Source organism: Diabrotica virgifera, chromosome 2 (genome assembly GCF_917563875.1).
Source record: "Diabrotica virgifera virgifera chromosome 2, PGI_DIABVI_V3a".
NCBI lineage: Eukaryota > Metazoa > Arthropoda > Insecta > Coleoptera > Chrysomelidae > Diabrotica > Diabrotica virgifera.
Genome location: NC_065444.1, coordinates 195,766,699 through 195,789,447, shown reverse-complemented (window position 1 = coordinate 195,789,447; position 22,749 = coordinate 195,766,699). Strand labels below are relative to the sequence as shown.

General features: G+C 34.5%; 1 protein-coding gene across 5 annotated transcripts in view; it reads left to right on the top strand.

Annotated features, from left to right (window-relative positions):
* The window catches only part of LOC114337513 (uncharacterized), a 772,834-nt gene that overhangs the window by 373,310 nt on the left and 376,775 nt on the right, over positions 1-22,749 (top strand). The window lies entirely within an intron of this gene.

Genomic DNA, 22,749 nt, shown 5'->3' with positions numbered 1-22,749 from the left:
GTGTCTTTTTTGTGTTTAGGGACAGTCCGTTTTCTCGGCTGACTTCTACCACTCTGTCAACCATTTGTTGTAAATCCTCAAGACATTCGGCTAATAAAATAGTGTCGACGGCAAACCGTATATTCTTGATTGGTCGGCCATTTACTTTTATTCCCGTGGTTAGGTCTTCTAGTGCTTCCTGGATTATTTCCTCTGAATACAAATTGAACAAAGTAGGAGACAGGACACAGCCCTGTCTGACACCCCTCTCAATCTGTATTTCATTTGAAAAGGCGTTGTTCTCTTTTACCACAGCGATCTGATTATAATAGATGGCACTAATGATCCTGATGTCCCTTATATCTAAGTTTTTCTTTTCAAGCAATTCGATAAGGCGGTTATGTCTGACCTTATCGAAGGCTTTGTTATAATCCAAGAAACACATATATACTGGCTGATTAACATCCATGCACCTTTGCACAAGTACATTTACAGCGAACAGGGCTTCCCTCGTTCCCATTGCATTTCTAAATCGGAATTGCGTGTCGCTTATGTCCTGCTCAAGTTTGTTATGTATTCTCCGGTGTATAATTTTTAAAAATATTTTGAGTGTATGACTCATTAAACTTATTCCTTGGTCCGGTGGTCTTGGCAAACTTATCCGGTGGTCTTGGCATTCTTTTGCATTTGGTTTTTTTGGCAGTGTTATGAACGTTGACAGCAGCCAATCTCTGGGAATGATTCCTGTACTGTATATTGTATTAAATAAGTCGACCAATATTCCAATTTGCTGTTCTTCTATTAACCGTATTATGTCTACAGGTATTTGGTCAGAACCTGTTGCCTTGTTGTTCTTTGTTCGCTTTATCGCCTCTAATACCTCATCTTCTGTTATGTCTGGGCCGTTATCGAACTTTTCCCCTCTCTAGTACTATCTCAGTCCGTTCGTCTTTAAATAGCTCTTGAATATATTCCTGCCATTTTTTGAGCCTTTCACCGACGTCTATAATTATTTTGCCGTTTTTATCCAGCAGTATGTTTGATTTTTTCTTAATATTAGTGCCTGTTATTTCTCTAATTTTATTATGAAGGTTTAAGTTATCATGTTTCTCTACCAACTGTCCAATCTCTGCGCATCTGTCGCTATACCATCTTTCCTTTGCCTCTCTGATCTTTCTACTTATTTCTGTGTGTAGAATATTATACATGTTTTTGTCTTTGGTTTTATAAGATCGCCTTGCTTCCATGAGATCTAGAATCTCCTCGGTCATCCATTCATTTTTATTCTTAATTAGTTTAGGTGTTAGTGTTGTCTCACATGTGCGGATAAGAGCTTTTTTAACATGTGCCATTTCCTGTTTGCATCTTCAGTAGGAATAGTTTCTATTTTGGTGAGCTCTTCTTTAATTTTTAGTGTGACTTGCTCTTTTGTTGATGGATCTCTCAAACGAGATACTTGTATCGTCTCTACTTTAGTTTTAACCACAGACTTCTTTAGATTAATTCTAAACCTTCCTACAACTGGGTTGTGATCTGATGTCACATCAGCTCCAGAGTATGATTTTATGGAATTTCGGTATCGTTTGCAGATGAGAAGGTAGTCAATTTGGTTTCTAATGACGTTATGTTGGTTGTCTTGGTGATTTCCATGTATAGAGTCTCCTGGTGGGCAGATCATAATAAGTAATCGTGACAATAAAATCGGTCACTTGGCAGAATTGAGCCAATCTTTCTCCTCTCTCGTTACGAGTGCCCAGTCCAAAGTTTCCAATAAAATCACCTTGAATTCCTCTACCGATTTTTGCATTTAGATCTCCCATTACTATTGTAACGTCTCTAGACTTGGTTACTTCTAAAGCTTGTTGTAATTCGTTATAAAACTGTTCGAGTTCTTCATCCGATTTATCTGCTGTGGGAGCATATATTGACTCTAGACTGGGTTGTTTTGAGTGTTATCATCATAACTCTATCCGAGATGGGTAAGAAGCCAGTTACAAACTTCTGGGTGGTTTTATCAACTAATATCGCTACTCCATTCCAGTGATTTGGGTCATTGTCATTACCAGAGTAGTATATCTTTGTTTGGCCTACTAATATGTCAACTGAATTGGGCCATCTGGTCTCACTTAATCCTAATATTTTTATGTTAAATCTTTCCATTTCCTGAATGACATTATGGACTTTACCTGCTTGGTATATTGACTTAACATTCCACGTGCCTATATTAATGCACTTTTTGTCGATTCTAGTCTTCTTTTTGGACAATGTGTTACTGATGGGTATTTCACAGGGATTTAGTTTGATATCGACCTGAGAGGCCCTGTGGTCTATCTGTGATTTGCCTCCCCTGCCGGATCTTGGTCTCCGATATCCATGATCAGTAACAGAGTTACTTTTTTGTACAGCCATGACAATTGTACTAGAGATATCCGTATATGATTTTTAATGTAGTGGTTTCCCCTTGCTTTCTACATCCTTATGCCGTTGACCGTTTTTTTTTGTTCATCCGCCTTCAAGACCGATTTCTCAACCCCAGGACAAAAGAGTGCCCTACCACTTATTAACTCATCCGGCAGAAGCCGTTGGTCGGTAAGTGGGAGATTGCTTATACCGGCAATCACTCGGTGAAATTATCGCCATATCTGGCTACCCTCACTTAGTTCAGCCTGCAGACCAATGCAGTTGCCCGGGGTGTGGCACGTGGAGCTATAAGTGAGAGTTAGTTGTCTTATGAGGACCAGTTATCAAGAACCATCTCCCGTCTATGACGCTTGATGTGGTCGTTCCGATAAAAGGTGCTACCTCTATAACACAATCCTACAACCCTATAGGATTGTAAATATTCCAGGTAATATCCAATATTACCTGGAGCTGCTCAAATTCCCTATGGCGCATTATGTGTCCTAGATATGACGTCTTTCTATTTTTGATTGTAGTGACCAGATGAGGACGTTTGTTTATTATTTATAGAAGTTCTGCATTCGTTTTTTGCTGGTCCAGCTTATTCTTAACATTCGGCGGTACATCCACATGTCGAATGAATTCAATTTGTTGACGTCATACTATTTTAATGTCCAGGTCTCACAGCCATACAGTAATAGAGACCACACATAACACTTGAGTGTTCTCATTATTGTGACTGATAGCTTGGGGTTACAGAGCATTTCACTCATGTTCATGAAATCAGACCTTGCTATTTCAATGCGTTTTCTAATTTCTTAGGGTTAAGACTTAACTCAGGGTGTTGGAGTAGCAAAATTTTTCGCACCTTTTTTTATCCCAAAATTGACATTCATAGGAAAATTCAACTAAGATAATTTGTAGAAGCTTAGTGGCATTCTCGTCTCACGACTGGAGTAGATATGATATCTGAGTAAGCAGTGTCCAATAATAATAGCTGTGATTACTGTAAGTTTAATTTCCTAAAGTAGGTAGAGTATTTTTGCGGAGCGAACAGAAGTCCGAGTAGATTTCATCAAGATTCTTGTCCCATTTTCCCACATCTTTCCTTATGAGTCTTTGTGGTTAGAGCCCTAACGCCCTAGAGCCTTAAAATCAAAGGAAATAGACTGCAATGACCTCAGGATCATTAGACATTAGAAATTAGACATGCGATAAGGCGGGGATGCGTATTGTCGCCAATTTTTTTAATGGCTACTTGGTAGTGATCCTGAAAAAAGCTCTCGAGGGTGAAACCTCTGGAATAAAGGTTAATGGAGTTCCCATTAGCAACATGTGGATGACACTTAGATCTGAAACAGATAACTGCGAATTAAGGGACTCGTTTGACTGTACATACTTATCCAATCTTAAAAAGGCAGATCTGAACGAATATGGTATCAATCTTCTTCTTCTTCAAATGCAAATCCACTAATGGATGTTGGCGATCACATTTTCCATTAACTCTCTGTTTCTTGCAATGTGGATCAGTGATTGTATGTCGGTAATCCCTGTCCATTGCCTTATGTTTCGGAGCCAGGACATTTTCTTGCGTCCTATTCCTCTCTTGCCTTCAATTTTACCCTGGATTATAAGTTGAAGGAACTGGTATTTTTCGTTTCGCATGATGTGACCCAAATACGCCGTTTTTCTTTTCTTGATGTTTTCGAAAAGCTGACGTTCTTGGTTGATTCTGTTAAGGACATCCACATTTGTGACTTTCGCCGTCCATGGTATCTTTAGGATACGGCGATAAAGCCACATTTCGAAGGCTTCTAATCTGTTTATATCCCTCGTTTTGAGTGTCCAGCCCTCTATGCCATATAGCAGCACCGACCACACGTAGCATTTAGTAAACCTTAGTCTCAGTGTAAGGTCGAACTCTGAGCAGCTCAGTACCTTCCTGAATTTTACGAAAGCTTGTCGAGCTTGCTCAATGCGACATTTTACTTCCCTGTCCGATGCCCAGTCTTCAAAAAGCCACGTTCCTAGGTATTTGAATTTACTCACTCTCTCAATGGACTTCTGGAGATGATCATGAATTTGGTCTTTTTGGTATTAATCTCTAATCCCATTCGCTTACTGTATTCTCCGATTATAGTGACAAGTTGTTGAAGATCTGCTATGTTGTCGCAAATTAAGATAGCATCATCAGCATATCGTATGTTGTTGATTAATACTCCATTCACTTCGATTCCCATCGGAATATTGAATATTGAATATAATATTGCCTTTTCTATTTCCTCTTTAGTAATTGAAGGGCCAGTCAGCTGGTCGTCTGTATAAACTTCACTCATGGGTCTTTCGTCATGAAAGAGCTCCTGAATATAGTTTTCCCATATATGAATTTTCTCTTTTTCACCTAGCACTACCTGGTTATTCTGATTAACTATAATAGTTGGTCTTCGTTTTCTGTATATATGGTATCAATATAAATGGAGAAAAGCTCAGTCATTTGAGATTCGCAGATGACATCGTCCTTATAGCCGATCGTATGGATGATGCAATAATAATGTTGAACAAGTTATATCACGCTTCCTTAGAGGTCGGACTAAAGATTAATATCAACAAGACTCAAATAATGACTAATCTGGTGCTAAATCGTAATATTGTTGTTGATGGAATGGATATTGAGCAGACTGCATCTTATAAGTACTTGGGACATGAAATTCGGTTGGGAAGAGATAACCAGACGTGCGAGCTCCCACGTCGCATAGGAATAGCCTGGGCAGCGTTTGGTAAACTGAGCTATGTATTTAAATCGGACTTACCCATATGCCTGAAAAGGAAAATCTTTGACCAGTGTGTATTGCCTGTACTCACTTATGGAGCGGAAACATTAACACTTGCAAGAAAGGTAGTGAACAAGATTCGCATAACTCAGAGGGCTACGGAGCGCCAGATGTTGGGTATCTCTCTGAGGGACCGAATGCCAAACGAAGAAATACGTCGTAGAACAAAAACAACGGACGCCGTCGAAATGATCACGTCGCTCAAGTGTAATTGGGCAGGACACGTCGCCAGATTGTCAGAGAACCGATGGACAAAACGTATTGTCGAGTGAAGGCCACGAGAAGAAGCACTACGGAGCAGAGGACGACCACCAACCAGGTGGGCTGACGATCTGAAGCGTATTCTCAGCAACTGGATGCAAGCCGCACAAAACAGAGAAATATGGAAAGATCTGAGGGAGACCTATGTCTAGCAGTGGACGAGTACAGGTTTATGACGATGATGATGACTATCCAATCTTTGAACAGCGGTATATAAATTATAATCAACTTGGATGGTAGGCAAACTTCTAAAGAAGGCAGTTTACGTTAATTGGTAGATGGAAAGTCATCACCAACACTAATATCCATATTATTTAGAGAGATGATCAAACTGAAATAACTCAAAGTACTGTTAGTAAGTAATTTCTAAAGGAGAATTATATTGGGGACAAGTAGTAAGGTGAGAAACATTTCTCCGATGTATAGACGAGCAATAAAAGTACTACTCTTCAGAGACAACTAATCATTGATATTTAAACATAAAACTGCAACATCAATTTCTAGAAAGTGAATCTAAAACCGCTCATAATAGAGATAAAATAAAAATCACATGTATGCAAATTTAAGACTGCTAATACCTGATTTGACAGTACATTGTTTCCAAGTGTTTGAAATAACAGTGGATAAGTTGTAAAACATTGTGATGGTAGCCAACCTTCAAAAGAAAACAACACGATAAGAAGAAGGAAGCTGTTTCAACTTTAATTCTTAGATCACGATCCATCAACAACGCTTATTTCCATGTTATTTAAAGAGATGATCGAATTTAATCAAAATACACCAAAATACTTTTAGTAGTCGATTCCTAAAGGGGCAATTTTTGTTTATGGTATCATTATATTTCGTGACAGGTCGTAAATAACTCACCTTAAAATTCGATCTATAATTAAAGCCGAAAGAGTTAAGTGGTCGGTATTTAAATTTTTTCAGATTTTAAGTCGAGATTTTGAAGGTAAGATCGTGGAGTTTTTAACGATGCCAGTTTACCTTAAACCTACAAAGGACTAATCGTGAGAAACGACATATTGTTGAAAGCAATTAAACAGTGACTTTTATATCTTTTCAAAAATCAATTACTTACCTTTTTATATCTGTTCCAAACAGTGTTTTATGCATTCTGTTTTATTACATACATAATTCATAATACGGTATGCGGCAAAATAAACAGTACCGTAAAATGGGGTTACTTTGACCGCTATGGTGAATTTGACCGAAAACAGAAAAATATCTATTGTGATATACTTCAGCCACCCTTTATAATTTTTACAATTATTTTTAACGATTTAAATTTATAAATATCTAAGAATTCATTTTTAAATAAAAAAAAAAAGAATTAATATTTCAAGGGTTGTTAAATCCACCGATATAACGAATTAAGAAAAAATGGTTTAAAAAACGGTCAAATTAACCCCACCTAAAAGAAAAATAATTTAACAGGCAAAATGCATATACGGTCAACTTCCCCCCAGGTGGGGTGAACTGTTGAATGCCAAAGGCATTTTTTATTTTTTTTTTTTTTCTAAGTCATGATTATTTTCTTGTAATTATAATCTAAGCTACTGAAAGTAGACGCCTAAACCCATAATATATTTGCATATACAAAAATGTAGCAAAATTTAAAATATGATTTTTATAGAATTAAAGTACAAAATCGGTCAAAGTCACCCCATTTTACGGTACTGAAATTCGTATGCCTTAAATTTGTATGTGTCATGTTCCGAAACGTATTGAGTGGTTTCTGAACGTTGTTATAACGTTTGTCAATATCATGTTAATGTTAGATAATTCAGGATGGTTCTTAGTTCTGCAGAACCTATTTTCGGCCATACGGAAAAGATGACGAAGACTGTTCAAGCTTAAAATCAACAATGGTTTCAGTAGGACGGGATAACCTGTCACACTGCCAGGGAGTCTCTTCAAATACTGTGCGATCATTTTTGGAATTGCCACTCACCAGAACTAACGCCACCAGATGCGTACATATGGGGAATTCTGAAAGGGTAACTGTCTGCCATTTCGGAATTGAGAACTAGAATTAAAGATTTTTCCTGCCAGAGGCAGTGGCGGATCTAAAAATTTGCCTTAGGGGGGAACTTCCAGTGAAAAGCCAACCAAAAGACAAAAAGATAAACTCAGATTACATAAAATACCTAAATAATACCTATAGGCATTCAGTTCCCTTAATTTTCCTAACTAGCGTGTTTATTGGATTGAGTATGTCTTTCTGCGGTTTCAGTTTCATGAGCTAATAAATTTTTATATTTGAACAATTTTTTTCTTTAATTTTGAACCTTGTTAGGGTGGACATTTCCCCATTTTCCCTCCCCGTAGATCTGCCACTGGCCAGACGGCATATTTAACATCTGTTTTATCAGGAACGTGCGTCGTCGTGAATGATGTTTGCAAGGCTATATCATGTATTATAGATATATAAATAATCATAAACATTTCAAAATTCATTTCAGTACTGTTTATTTTGCCGCATACTGTATTTTCTGGACTGTGTCATAATAAAAATTACGCCCATTTAGTTTTGTGGTGTCCGTCTATTCATTAGTAGATTAGGCCAAACTAAAACTTAGCATTACAAGCAAGCAATAGTGTTTAACCCAGCCTGGGAGACTTGCACTCCCCTTGAGAATGACATTTGTGTTATATAATTCATTCACTCTATCAGCAAAGTGCTTATCGTATGGGAGTCCTGGGTACAAGGACTCCAACTCGAAATCCTACCCAGAACAATGCAGGTCGGCGTGAGGTGCTCTATTCCCGCTATCTCTAGTCACTTACCATCGATCTGTATGGCTTGCTCGGACCTAGAGTTCTCGCTTTGGGCTACGTCTAGTACGGTGTCTCGGCGCTCGAGGATTTGGACCCGCCCCTCTTGTCGCTTTTTTGAATTTTGTTAGTATATCTTTGTGGCTTGCGCCTTTTGTTAATGTTGTGTTAAATTTTTGGTGGACGAAGCCGTTTTTTCTGTTTTTTTATATCTCTCGTAGGATACGAATTGGGTGGTCTTCTAGCTCAGCGAATTTTGTTCGGGCTTTTTTCCATCATATCCAGTACCCGTATTTGTTTTGTGCGTCTGAAAAGGAACCGTTCAGCGACATATCTGGGCACGTTTGCAGCTTCTCTAAGGTAGTTGTTCTGTACTACTTAAATCTTCTTTTTGTTGCTATGACTTATGTGTCTCAATACAAGAGATGTATATGTAATTATTGATAGTATGATACTGTTTATGCGGTGAGCGGAAATAACATATTTACAAACAAATCTACCCAATTAGCAGCATACGCAGATGATATAAACATAATGAGCAGAACGATGAATGTAGTGGAAGAAACCTAGGTTGAGTTGAAACAGAGTGCAGAAGCAGTAGGGCTAGCAATAAACACAAATAAAACAAAACTGCTCATACAAACCAGATCAAACAGACCGGCGCAACAACACTTTATTGACGATATAGAACATGTGAATAGATTCACTTACCTAGCAATGGATCTGGTCGCAAACAATGAAGAAGAACCGGAAAAAAACAAAGGCTTGTGCTGGCAAATAAAGCCTATCTCGCGATGGGCCACATATTCAAATCGCGAGACGTACACCCGAAAACAAAACTCCGGGTCTATAAAACAATAATCAGGCCCATATTAAGTTATGGCTGTAAAACATGGATGGTGACACAGAAATCTGCCAATGCATTAGATGTGTTTGAAAGAAAAATATTACGTAAGATACTGGGCCCAATAAGTGAAAATAACAACTGGCGAATTAGGTATAATAGAGAAATATACGAGCCATATAGCGAACCAACTCTAGCACAATACACTAATCTGCAGAGATTACGGTGGGCAGGGCACGTGGTCCGCATGCATGAGAATAGAATCCCCAGAAAATTGCTAAATGCAAGAATGCAGGGAAAAAGACCTGTTGGAATACCTAAAAAGAGATGGGAAGACGAAGTCGATGAGGATGCCAGAAACTTCCTGGGAACGTGTTCATGGAAAAGAACAGCGGTGAATCGAAATGATTGGAGAAGCTTGTTGAAGGAGGACAAGGCTCGATTTGGGCTGTAGTGCCATTGGATGGATAGATAATGTTTATGCAGTATTAATCTTGTTTACAGAGCTAATTAGCTTCTTCTTCCTGTGTGTCCTCTGATTGCGGCTCTGGCGCTGCTGTTTTTTGAACTGTCGCGTTAACATGTGGTGCGAATGCTAGACCTTAGTCCATTTTGACTCCTATAAATTTAACTTCGGTTTGCCATTCGATGGGTATGTCTTGCACTATTAGCGGCTCTTCTGGGTTATTTTTGCTCTTTTTGAGGATAACCTGTTGAGTCTTATATGAATTTATTACTACTTCATTCTTCTATCGTATTCAGCGCCGTCTGTAGATTTCTTGCAGCTATAGCTAGATTTTTGTGTTTTCCGTGATTGCAGTGTCGTGTGCACAAAATATTTGTGTTGCGGGTGTTCTTGAAACTTCTGCTGTATATATGTTATACAGGAGGGGTGATAAGACTGTCCCCTGTGGTCCTCCAGCTTCCGGAATTCCGTGTTCAGATAGAACTGGACTCTGAACCTCCGATCGCTTAGGTACGAGAAGATTAGTTTTATCATGGCCCCACTGTATACATAATCTCTCATTTTGAACGTCAGTCCTTCAGGCCACACTCTGTCGCAGGCTGTGCTTACATCCAGTAAGCTTGCTCCTGTATATTGCTTGTCGTTGAACCCAGCTGCTACATATTCTGTAAGTATAAGTACTTGTAGTTACATGAGTGAAAACATCTTGTTGTTTTTATTTTCAGCTAGTGTTATAATTTTATTTATTTTAGTATTTTGTAATTTGTACTCTTTGTTTTACGGCCATATTGACTTAATTGGGGGAAAAACTATGTATTTAAAAAATGTGTTCACCGATTCATCTATTTAATACGATTTTAGTAAGATTTTCTTAGATTTGTCCATAATATTATTTATAATTTTTATGAAAAACTTTCTCAACTATACAGGGTGTCCCGAAAAGATTGGTCATAAATTATACCACACAATCTGGGGTCAAAAATAGTTCGATTGAACCTAACTTACCTTAGTACAAATGTGCTCACAAAAAAAGTTACAGCCCTATGAAGTTACAAAATGAAAATCGATTTTTTTCAATATATCGAAAACTATAAGAGATTTTTTATTGAAAATGGACATGTAACATTCTTATGGCAGGAACATCTTAAAATAAAATATAGTGAAATTTGTCCACCCCATAAAAATTTTATGGGGGTTTTGTTCCCTTAAACCCCCCAAACTTTGGTGTACGTTCCAATTAATTTATTATTGTATTACCATTAGTTAAACACAACGTTTCTAAAACTTTTTTGTCTCTTAGTATTTTTCCGATAAGCCAGTTTTTATCGAGATGCGGCTTCTTTTTTAATATATTTACATAAAAATTGTATGGGGATTTTGTTCCTTTAAACCCCCCAAATGTTTGTGTACGTTCCAATTAAACTATTAGTGTGGTACCATTAGTTAAACACAGTATTTTTAAAACTTTTTTGCCTGTTAGTCTTTTATTGATAAGTCACCTTTTATCCAGATGTGGCTTCTTTTTCAAAATATACCTATTAATGTAAATTATAAATAAATTTTCAGATTATTAACAGGTCTCATCGAACTTAACCAAAATATACAAATATGTCGTGGTGGATTCGACAAATATTCAAAATATCTCGATAAACACTGGCTTATCGAAAATGTACTAAGAGGCAAAAAAGTTTTAAAACATTGTGTTTAACTAATGGTGCCACAATAATAGTTTAATTGGAACGTACACAAATGTTTGGGGGGGTTTAAGGGAACAAAACCCCCATAAAATTTTTATGGGGTGCACAAATTTCGTTTTAATTTTTTTAAGATGTTGCTGCCATAAGAATGCCACATGTCCACTTTCAATAAAAAATCTCTAAGAGTTTTTGATATATGAAAAAAATCGATTTTCATTTTGTAACTTCAATACACCGAGAGAAAAAAATTCTTGACATAAAGAAACTTTATTAATATTTAAGAAAGATCGACTTGGCATATTGCCTAAGAAATATATCTTTGTATGTAGGATATAATTTTCTAAAATATTTCAAATAAATTCTACTATAGCCAAAGAAATATATCTTAAACATGATTGAACTATCACTTTCTGGCAAATTTCAAACCTATTTATCAGAAAGAAAATACACTTGATGTTAATTAATTTTATTAGTTATAAAAATATATTTTTTACACATTAGAAAACTATTCTTTCTGAGCAATAATATTTCTTAGTAAGGAATATTATTATTTTACTATTAATAATTAATTTATTTAATGTTAAGAAATATATTTCGCAGAGATAAACGTATATTTAGAGTTAAGTTAATATTTCTTGAAAATTAAGTGATATTACATACGGCGAAATAAATCATTGTGTTAAGGTAAAATCATTATTTATTAATAAAACAAGATATAAAACGTTATTATTACATACAAATATTTTCTCCACTCTTAAACCACTGGCTTCTACACAACAATAAAAGGATTGAGAGGCAAATCCAACTTCCTCAAATGTTCCTTCTTTTGTTAATAGCACTTTGTATATCAGCAATTCACTAAAACAAAATCGTTATGTAGAAAGAGTAAACTTACTTTAATAAATTTTTTTTATAAAGATATAGATATTTATTTTGACAAATTTAGGAAATACAAAAAAAAACAAATACACGGCCCCACATAAGAACTATTAATACTAATAATAATCAATCACATTTAGTTTAAACATGGCATTATTTAACCTACACATCTTTGTTTATTTTTTTCTTTTTGTTAATGAAATATTAATTATTTATCTGTATAATATTAAGTCACACAATAAACATTGTTTAGCTAAAAGAAGAGGGAAAATACAACCAATGTAAAACGTTGAAGCAGACATAATAATATGTAATTTTCTTAATTTTTATAATCAGAAAGAGACAGCATACCTAATCATTAAGAAATTTTATTACGGGAAAGTATTATTAGGTTACATCTAAGTCATTTAATACATATTAACTAATTCACGGTTTTCGGAAATAACATTTCTTAACCATAAACATATATTTCTTTTAGACTAACTGATTTTTTTATCTCAAATAAATTAACAGAACAAATCCTCAGCGTTGCACCCGCCATGTTTGATATAGCGTTGTATTGTATATTTTTATAGAAGACGATACATTGAAGAAACCTATTATAGTTTTGATACATAAGTATACACATTTTTAAAAAGGTACTTACCTACATGTATGAAGTTCTACCATTTCTGGAAGGCCCCGCAGTTGGTTAATAACTCCTTTTTTAATATTGTTCTGAAGCTATATATTATATCATTCTGTCCCAGCTTTAAATTGTGGTATATTTCCCAGTTAGAATAATAAGCTCCTTTATTTCAGAGTCGTCCATCATTATACCTAAAAAGCATATAAAGATACTATTATGTTTCTTTTTTAACCATTCGGATACGCAACAATATTATTATTACATCTTAAATTACTCAATTTACTTTTATTTAATACCTATATATGTACGTACCTTCAAAATATCCGTTAATTTTTAAAGTACACCAATAAATCCAACATCCATCTATATGAACATGAACATATCACGCCATCTTGACAAACATTGACGACTAAATCATAAATAGTTAATCTGCGCAATTCTTTTGTGGAAGAAAATCTCTTTGCAAGTAACATTTCGGCATTAATGACAAAGTTTTTATTTTATAACCACAGTTACTACAGAGGGTATTTCTGAAGAAATATTTCTTGTGGTTTAAAATATTTATTTGATTACAAGAAAATTTCTTGTTCACAAATATAAATATGGATTAACTTAACATTATATTTCTTATACTGCAAAATATTTGTAGTTTTCAATTTAAGAAATAAAAACTTTAGGATAAGAAAATTAAATGTAACCATTAATGCATTTCTTAGTATTGAAGAAATTATCTGTAAGAAATTATTAGGTTGTGTTTAAAAAACTCGTTTCTTTATATGTGAACCGGTATGTTAAAGTTAATAGGATATGTTAACTTTTAAGAAATATTGCTCAAAGAAATCGGTGTTTTAGGAGAAAAGAAATTGTTCTCTCGGTGTAAGCTGTAACTTTTTTTGTGTGCACTATTGTGGTATATACACTGTGGTATAATTTATGACCAATCTTTTCGGGATAATATAATACCTATGAATGCTGGATTACTGTATTTAAAAGATTTTTTTATAAACAAAATCTATGGTTATGATTTTTAACAATTACATCTGAATCTTAACTACTTTCTAATTTAGAACGAAGACTCTTAACTGTTATTAATTCGAGAGAACAGTTGTCCAATATTGTGTAATAAAGTCAGGGTTCAAGGTTTTCAAAAATTAATATTTAAGTGTTTAATTCACACGTACGACGAGGCCGGTAGGAAAACACTACCTGACAATGTGCGAACTAAACTAACGGTATGTTGATGATTCAAGACTCTACCACACACACACGGATTTTCCGCATGACGCAAAAAAATTGGGGCAGAAACCATGGTAAGCATCCCACACAATACGATATCGGAAATCGTAACAGTATATTTCCCAATTAATAAATATTTAGTGACTAAAAAAACCAACTAGGACAAACCAGCATAGCAATAAATTTTTTTTGATAATATGAATGCACGTATACCACTTCGTAGAATAAAAATCAACTAACGACAACCAAGAACTATTAAGTTGTAACGAGTATAGCGATAGACTACCCAGCTAATTGAAACAATATTCGAAAATATTACCCCAACTAACCAAGATAGCCATCGCTACACCCTTAGCTTAGCTCAGTCACTCAGGTGTGTGTTCGTCTTGTCCTAACCTTAGATATGAACTATGAAAATTGGAATGGAAGCAAACAAAAGAATATTTTTAACTAATCATGTTTATTGTTCATAAAGATATAATAAATAAAATGACTTAGTAAATTGCGTTAACAAATGTATTCAAATTCTTGCCAAAAACTAACAATTCTGGATTATACTTATGGCTTTTGGTATTCGGCTCGATGGTAACTTCTTGATGTCGTATGGTACTGCTGCTGGTTCTGCAACGGGCTCTGGGGTTCTAAAAGCTGTACTCCACCAGGCCTACAGGTGTTGGTCGTTGCAGTTTAGTTGTTGGGGTTGCAGTATGGATGCCATGTCCTCGTTGTTCTATCGCCGGCGATTTGAGGGTTGTTGAAACTCCCGAAGGGAGAACGGTGATCTTATTCCAAAAACCCAAGAGGAAGATGATTTGTTGAAATAAAATGATTTATTTTTGAAGCTGCTCTGCCTTTTAAAACATTTCCACCTCCATTTTGTGAATGAGATACGGGGAACGGAGGTTGTCATTGGGGTTGTCACTGTCATTAAAATGACATGACAACGAACCTTGGACCGAAATTTGAAATAACGAACACGGAACACAAGAGATGATACAATGTAAATAGGGTTGCCTATTATAGAACGGGCGCCAACCGATTTTTAAAGGGGAAATGGGTAAACCAAATAGAAGAAGATAATTATTAATGAAACATTAAAGGAAATAAGGTAAAATAATTATTTAAAAATAAAATATCAAAGATGTGACGTTTGTAACGTTACAAAGTTTGACCCAATCTATCAAGATTTCACAACTCTTTTAGAACACACTGTTAAGAAGGCAGATCTGAACGAATATGGTATCAACATAAATGGAGAGAAGCTCAGTCATTTGAGATTCGCAGATGACATCGTCCTTATAGCCGATCGTATGGATGATGCAATAATAATGTTGAACAAGTTATATCACGCTTCCTTAGAGGTCGACTAAAGATTAACATCAACAAGACGCAAATAATGACTAATCTGGTGCTAAATCGTAATATTGTTGTTGATGGAATTGATATTGAGCAGACTGCATCTTATAAGTACTTGGGACATGAAATTCGGTTGGGAAGAGATAAACAGACTTGCGAGCTCCCACGTAGGATTAGCCTGGGCAGCGTTTGGTAAACTGAGCTATGTATTTAAATCGGAGTTACCCATATGCCTGAAAAGGAAAATCTTTGACCAGTGTGTATTGCCTGTACTCACTTATGGAACGGAAACATTAACACTTACAAAAAAGGTAGTGAACAAGATTCGCATAACTCAGAGGGCTATGAAGCTCCAGATGATGTGTCTCCTTGAGGGGCCGAATCCCAAACGAAGAAATACGTCGTAGAACAAAAACAACGGACGCCGTCGAAATAATTGCGTCGCTCAAGTGGAATTGGGCAAGAAACGTCGCCAGATTGTCAGGCAACCGATGTACAAAACGTATTGTCGTGTGGAGACCACGAGAAGAAGCACTACGGAGCAGAGGACGACCACCAACCAGATGGGCTGACGATCTGAAGCGTATTCTCAGCAACTGGATGCAAGCCGCACAAAACAGAGAAAGATGGAAAGAGCTGAGGGAGACCTATGTCCAGCAGTGGACGAGTACGGGTTATGATGATTAAGATGACTGATGAAATGAAATTCAACTGATTCACATTCTAAATGTGAATAATTAACAATTTAGATGGGAAATAAGCCACAATTAACTTAAAAGCCACACTTAAGCCACAATTAACACAAAAAATAATTTTGTTAACGTTTCGACGCCCAAATCGGGTGTCGTTGTCAAAATACAAAAACTTTTGACAAAAAGAGTCTTTACGTAGCGAAAAATCGTACGGTGGGGTAGTAGTCACATTCGTTTATTTTCAGTATTAACTTGGTTTAGACTTTGTTTTGACTAGAAATTTTTTATTTGATTCGTATGCATATTATCATCGATGACGCATGGGTATTCTTTCATTTTTCCGACTGTATGTTTCGTAGTTTTGACATAAAAACCTTAATAGTAGCTCTTTGTTGTCCTTTGTGGATTTTTATTCTATGGACTGGTATAGGTACGTGCACTCATATTATTCAAAATGTTTTTTAATGTTATGCTAGTTTGTGTTAGTTGGTTTTTATTAGTCACTAATTATTTATTAATTGGGAAATATACTGTTCCGATATTATATTGTGTGGGACGCTTAACAGGGATTCTGCCCCAATTTTCTTGCGTCACGCGGAAAATCCGCGTCCATGGTAAAGGCTTGAATCATCAACACACCGTTACCGTTAGTTTATATAGCAGAATGCCAGGTAGTGTTTTCCTACCGGTCTGGTCTTACGTGTGAATTAAACACTTAAATATTAATTTTTGGAAACCTTGAACCTTGACTTTATTACACCACATTGGACAACTGTTGTCTCGAATTACTAACAGTTAAGAGTCATCGTCCTATATTAAAAAGTGGTCAAGACTCAGTGGTAATTGTTAAATATCATAAACATAACCATAGATTGTCTTTGTAGAACAATATATATTAAATACAGTAATCCAACGTTCATGGGTATTATATAGTTTGTTTTTTTTTTGTTTTTTTTTTAATAGCATAGGTAGATATTAATCACTCAGCAAGTCGCAATCAGACTATAGTGTACTGCGTGTGTGTTGAGTAAATGCTTTGTTACTTAGTAAAGTCGACTTTATTATATAGTTAAGAAGGTTTTTCATAATAAACATAAATAAGGGATTATAGGCAAATCTTAGAAAATCTTAAATATATATAATAAATATGGAAAACAATCACCATGACAAGTAGAAATATCTAACAAGATTCAACGAGACAAGGGGAAATTTAAGGAGTTTGAGGTAATTTTGTGGGAAGGAGGTATGAAATGTGAAAAAATTTTATATTTCAGAAAAATGTAGCAGAAAAATAAAAATATAACTAAATCTGACCAAACAACTATTCTAACAAATTCAATAAATAATAGTACAAAACAGAATACCACAAGAACGGAGATCAATCATCTGAATAGAGTGGAACCCCGATAAGTCGGACTCCGATAAGCCGCAAGTCCGGATAACCGGGACCGATTTTCATTAGACAAAACAAACATTTTTTCAGTTTGACTGAGTTTTGTTACCAAGAAATTAACAATGTTTTATACAACTCTACATAATTTAGATGTACTATGCATGCATTTCATGTTTTTGCAATTATAATGGAGTTTATCTGTAAGTATACCGTATTTTTGTAATTCTTACCATATTCTCTGGCTAACCCGTATTTTCGATAACCCGACTTATCGAGGTTCCACTGTACTTCTCTTTAAAAAATAGGACAGATTAATTCTAAAAAACTACAGAGGAATGAACCTATTCAACACAACACTAAAATTTACAACCAAACTAATAACAAATAAACTGAATGAAATTATAACAGTAGCAGAAAAACAAAAAGGTTTTAGATCGAGAATATCGATCTACTTCTCGAAATCGATATCACTTCTCGAAATAGAACGGTTTTTGTGATCAATAACGATACGTTCACGTCAAAAGTCAGAGCATAACCTCAAAAGTGTCATTGTTTCGGAAACAAATAATCATTTTACCGCCAAAAGAATAATGACACTACCGCCATCTTACGAACTTGAAAGTATACATATATATGACCCTTGTCCTGGTAACAGTACAGGATTTTTGGAGTCAATTTAACAAGATAGCGGGAATTATGCATTTTTTGAGTTGTGTCACTTTTCTTCTGAACGAGCGAATTATTAATATAATTATTATTTTATAAATATGCAGTTAGAAATTCTTCATTTAAAGAATACACAGTATCTAGTAAAAAGAATGCCAACAATATCCTGCATATTTGAAACTACCTTCGACATTTTGAAGGAATGAAACTACAATGAAATTCCAAATCGCATTCTTTGGGATGTAGTAAGCAGTGTCAGGCGAGAACTAGAACTAATTAAATAAACGAAATTGTGAAACCTGTTGACAGACCGAAGGATAAATATTGCGAAATGCACTTTTGGATTCCAAAGATTCTATTAATTACGAAATTCTAAGGAAATAACGTTAAAGACCGGTTAAAAACCGCCATTTGTACATACCAAGGAATGCAAAATATTTACTTATACTCGCTGGCTTAATCGCAGAATGTTTTTGTTAATCTTTAAATATTAATTTCTGTGTAAACATGTCACATGTAGATAATTTTTCTGCAGCATATTAGATTAAAACATTTAATATTAAAAGATATTTTATTATTCCATACGATATAAATTGGCAGTGTAATGAGATCGTTGGAGGAAAGTCGTATAGATTGGTACTCCAAACTGATCGCGAACCAAAGATACCAACTCTATAAAAATCAAAAGAGGAATTGGACAGGGAGACACGTTATCTCCCAAACTCTTTACGGCAATTCTGGAACATGGTTTCAAACGATTTGAGTGGGACGCCATACGAATCAAAGTTGACGGCGAAAGGCCCTCCCATTTTAAGGCTCTATTTCTCAACCAAAATAATAAATAATATTAAAATAGCACAAGAAAATAGCTTGAGAAGAATAATAACTTTAAACAAAACTTATATATTTCCATCCGCCTACCAACGAAAAACTTTTACTTTTCCACGTTAAAGATATCTTACAAAATTTTATTAGTTGACCTTGACCAGTGACTCCAAATTCGTATTACTTTCTCTCGCCTACACTTTCCGTGTCATACCTATTTGTGGAATATGCTTTGCAAGATCTTTCACCAAAGTTTACAAAGCGAGGTTTACCTCAATAATATCGTTTTGTACCCATTTTAAAATAAGGTATTTTAAAGTTTGGTAGTTATCAAAAATACAAAATTATTTTAGTCTTGAGAGACTTATAATTTTGGGAAACGTTGAAGGGCGGAGAAGTAGAGGTCGCTCACCTACTCGATGGACGGATCAAGTACAGAAAGCCAGTGGAAAAACATTCTCTGAATCCATGAGGGAAGCTCAGGACAGAAGTCGATGGAAAGAGATAGTTGCTATTATAGGGAATCACGACACTCAGCAATGAGGAAACGACTGAGGAGGAGGAGGAGAATCAAAGACAAACTCAAACACATAGAACTAACAGCTAATTTTTTTCAGTTAGAAGAAAATAATAATGAAATATTAAAGAGATCGCAGAATACACATAAAATAAAAGAAGATGTATATAAACTCAACATGTAAACTACATAAATAAACTTCAAATTAAATTTAAAAAGAAATCTGTTATAAAATACGATGTTTCAGGAACATTAAAATCTGTCAACCTCCTCTGTGGCTCAGTGGTAAGAGCGCCTACCTTTGGATCGAAAGGTCCGAATGGTCGTGAGTTCGAATCTCACCAGTATCAGAAATTTTTCGTTTATTATAAATTAATAAATGAAGATAGTTTCTGTCCTTGTGGGATCGGTACTCACCGGAGGGACCGCAGTCGTTCGGGTAGAATTAGCGTCTCTTTGCAAAGACAATGACGTCGACTTTTCAAAGTAACAAGACACTTACTCAACACACACACACTACACATGACACTAGGTACCCGACTGCAAAAATTCACCGTACCTACCATGCCAATGGCCATTAGTTGTCGAGGCATTAGCTAAAATAAAAAATCTGTCGATAATTGCTTTCAAAATATCAAATATTAATTAAAATATTAGGACCACATTTACAAAAATGAAAAAGCAACACTTTTATAACTTTTGATTTTGACTAGATTTTTTATTTGTAAATTTTGTTAACGATTGGCACGGTTTGGTACAGAATGAACTTTAAAATAAGCATTGATAAGAAAATATTTCCAAAAAATTATTAAAAAAGGAATTATTTTACAGTTAACCGATTGTCATCACAAACAAAAAAATATATAAAAAACTGAACTAATCACAAAAAATTGATCAAAATCCTTTATAAAAGGTAGCACATATTATACATGGTGTCCCGAAAAGATTGGTCATAAATTATACCACACATTCTGGGATCAAAAATAGTTCGACTGAACCTAACTTACCTCAGTACAAATATGCTCATAAAAAAGTTACAGCCCTTTGAAGTTACAAAATGAAAATCGATTTTGTTCAATAGGTATATCGAAAACTATTAGAGATTTTTTATTAAAAATGGACATGTATCATCCTTATGGCAGGAATATCTTAAAACAAAATTATAGTGAAATTTGTCCACCCCATAAAAATTTTATGGGGGTTTTGTTCCCTTAAACCCACCCAAACTTTTGTATACGTTCCAATTCATTCATTATTATGGTACAGTTAGTTAAATACAACGTTTTTAAAACTTTTTTGCCTCTTAGTATTTTTTCATAAGCTAGTTTTTATCGAGATGCGGCTTCTTTTTTTATATGTTTACATAAACATTTTATAGGGGTTTTGTTCCTTTAAACCCCCAATTAAACACAGTGTTTTTAAAACTTTTTGCCTCTTACTCTTTTTTTGATAAGTAACCTTTTATCGAGATGTGGCTTCTTTTTCAAAATATACCTAAAAATGTAAATTACAAATAAATTTTCAGATTATTAACGGGTCTCTATAATCGTACTTAACCATGTACAAATATGTGGTGGATTCGAAAAATATTCAAAATATCTCGATAAACACTGGCTTATCCAAAAAGTAATAAGAGACAAAAAAGTTTTAAAAACATTGTGTTTAAGTAATGGTGCCACAATAATAATTTAATTGGAACGTACACAAAAGTTTGGGGGGGTTTAAGGGAACAAAACCCCCATAAAATTTTTATGGGGTGCACAAATTTTACTTTAATTATTTTTTAAATACTACTGCCATAAGAATGCCAAATGTCAATTTTCAATAAAAAATCTCTAAGAGTTTTCGATATATCAAAGAAATCGATTTTCATTTTTTAAATTCAAAGGACTGTAACTTTTTTGTGTGCACTATTGTATATACGTAAGTGAGGTTCAATCAACCTATTTTTGACCCCAGAATCTGTGGTATAGTTTATGACCAATCTTTTCGGGACACCCTGTATAGACCCAGTAGAAGCAAAATTATAGATAGCTAATGCAAAATAGGTTCATATTCGTCAAGTTCCAAATCGAATATTTTAACGTGAAATAACCAAAAAAATGAATCACTTTTTGGGGAAAACTCATTACAACTTTTTTAAAGTCTTGTTTTAAAGTAAAGTAAAGTTTTAAAGTTTTGTTTTATAAGAAAATTTCTAGCATCAAAAGTAAACAAGTTAAGCTCAAAATAAAGTTGGTTCTTTTTTTTGGTAAAAAAATCGGAAAAATCACCCCCTAATTAGAATCCCAAATGAACTTAATCGTTACCACTTCACAAGCTTCTTTACTCATGTATGTATTGTTTATATTTATTGTAAGTTTCATCGGTTCAAAGTCCTTATTTTTGAAAGGGCTGTAGTTAAAAGGGATTTAACGAGTCACTAATCACGAGTGTATGCAAATTTAGAAACACCAAATCTTAACCAATTTTTGTCTTACAGAAAACAAAAAAAATACAAGATATTCAGAAAAGCAAAGCCAATTTTGTTTATTGTTTGAGATTTTTGGTACCTCTAATAATTTTTAAGTTATTTAAAAAAAAACCATTTTTTTTCAAAATTTAGAATTTAAAAAATTTATTTTAAAATCAATTTTTTTCAAAATTAAGCACGTTGAATCGATGAAACTTACAGATCATATAAACACAACATAAATAAAGTAACTTGTGAAGCGGTAACGATTAATTTTATTTAAATTGCTAATTAGGGGGTTATTTTCCCGACTTTTTTTTGCCAAAACAAAAGGGATCAACTGTATTTTGATGGGACCTACATTTTATGCTAGAATCTTTTTTTATAAAAACATAGATTAACAAAAGCTTTTTAAATTTTTTACAACTTTTAAACGCTTTTAAAAGTTGTAATAAGTTTTCTCCAACAGGTGCTTAATGTTTTGCTTATTTTACGTTGAAATATTCTATTTGGAATTTGGCGAATATGAACCTATTTTTCTTTAGCTATGACTCTGCTTCTACTAGGTCTAGAGACTTTATGCATACACCAAATTTTTCACTTTTTTACAGGCTATATTTTTGCTAAGAATGTTTATTTTGATAAAATACTCACTTTACGAATTATTTGCGAAAAATTGTCTAATAACGTGTTCGTTTTGTTGAAAAATTAACATATTCGCTCGCAAATGACTTGAAAAATATTAAATTACTGAAAAAATGCTATAGAACAAAAGTTGCTTATAACTAGTCATTTTATCGAATTCCCTATTTTGAACGTATCTTTTTCAGCAACGAGAAGGGGTGAAAC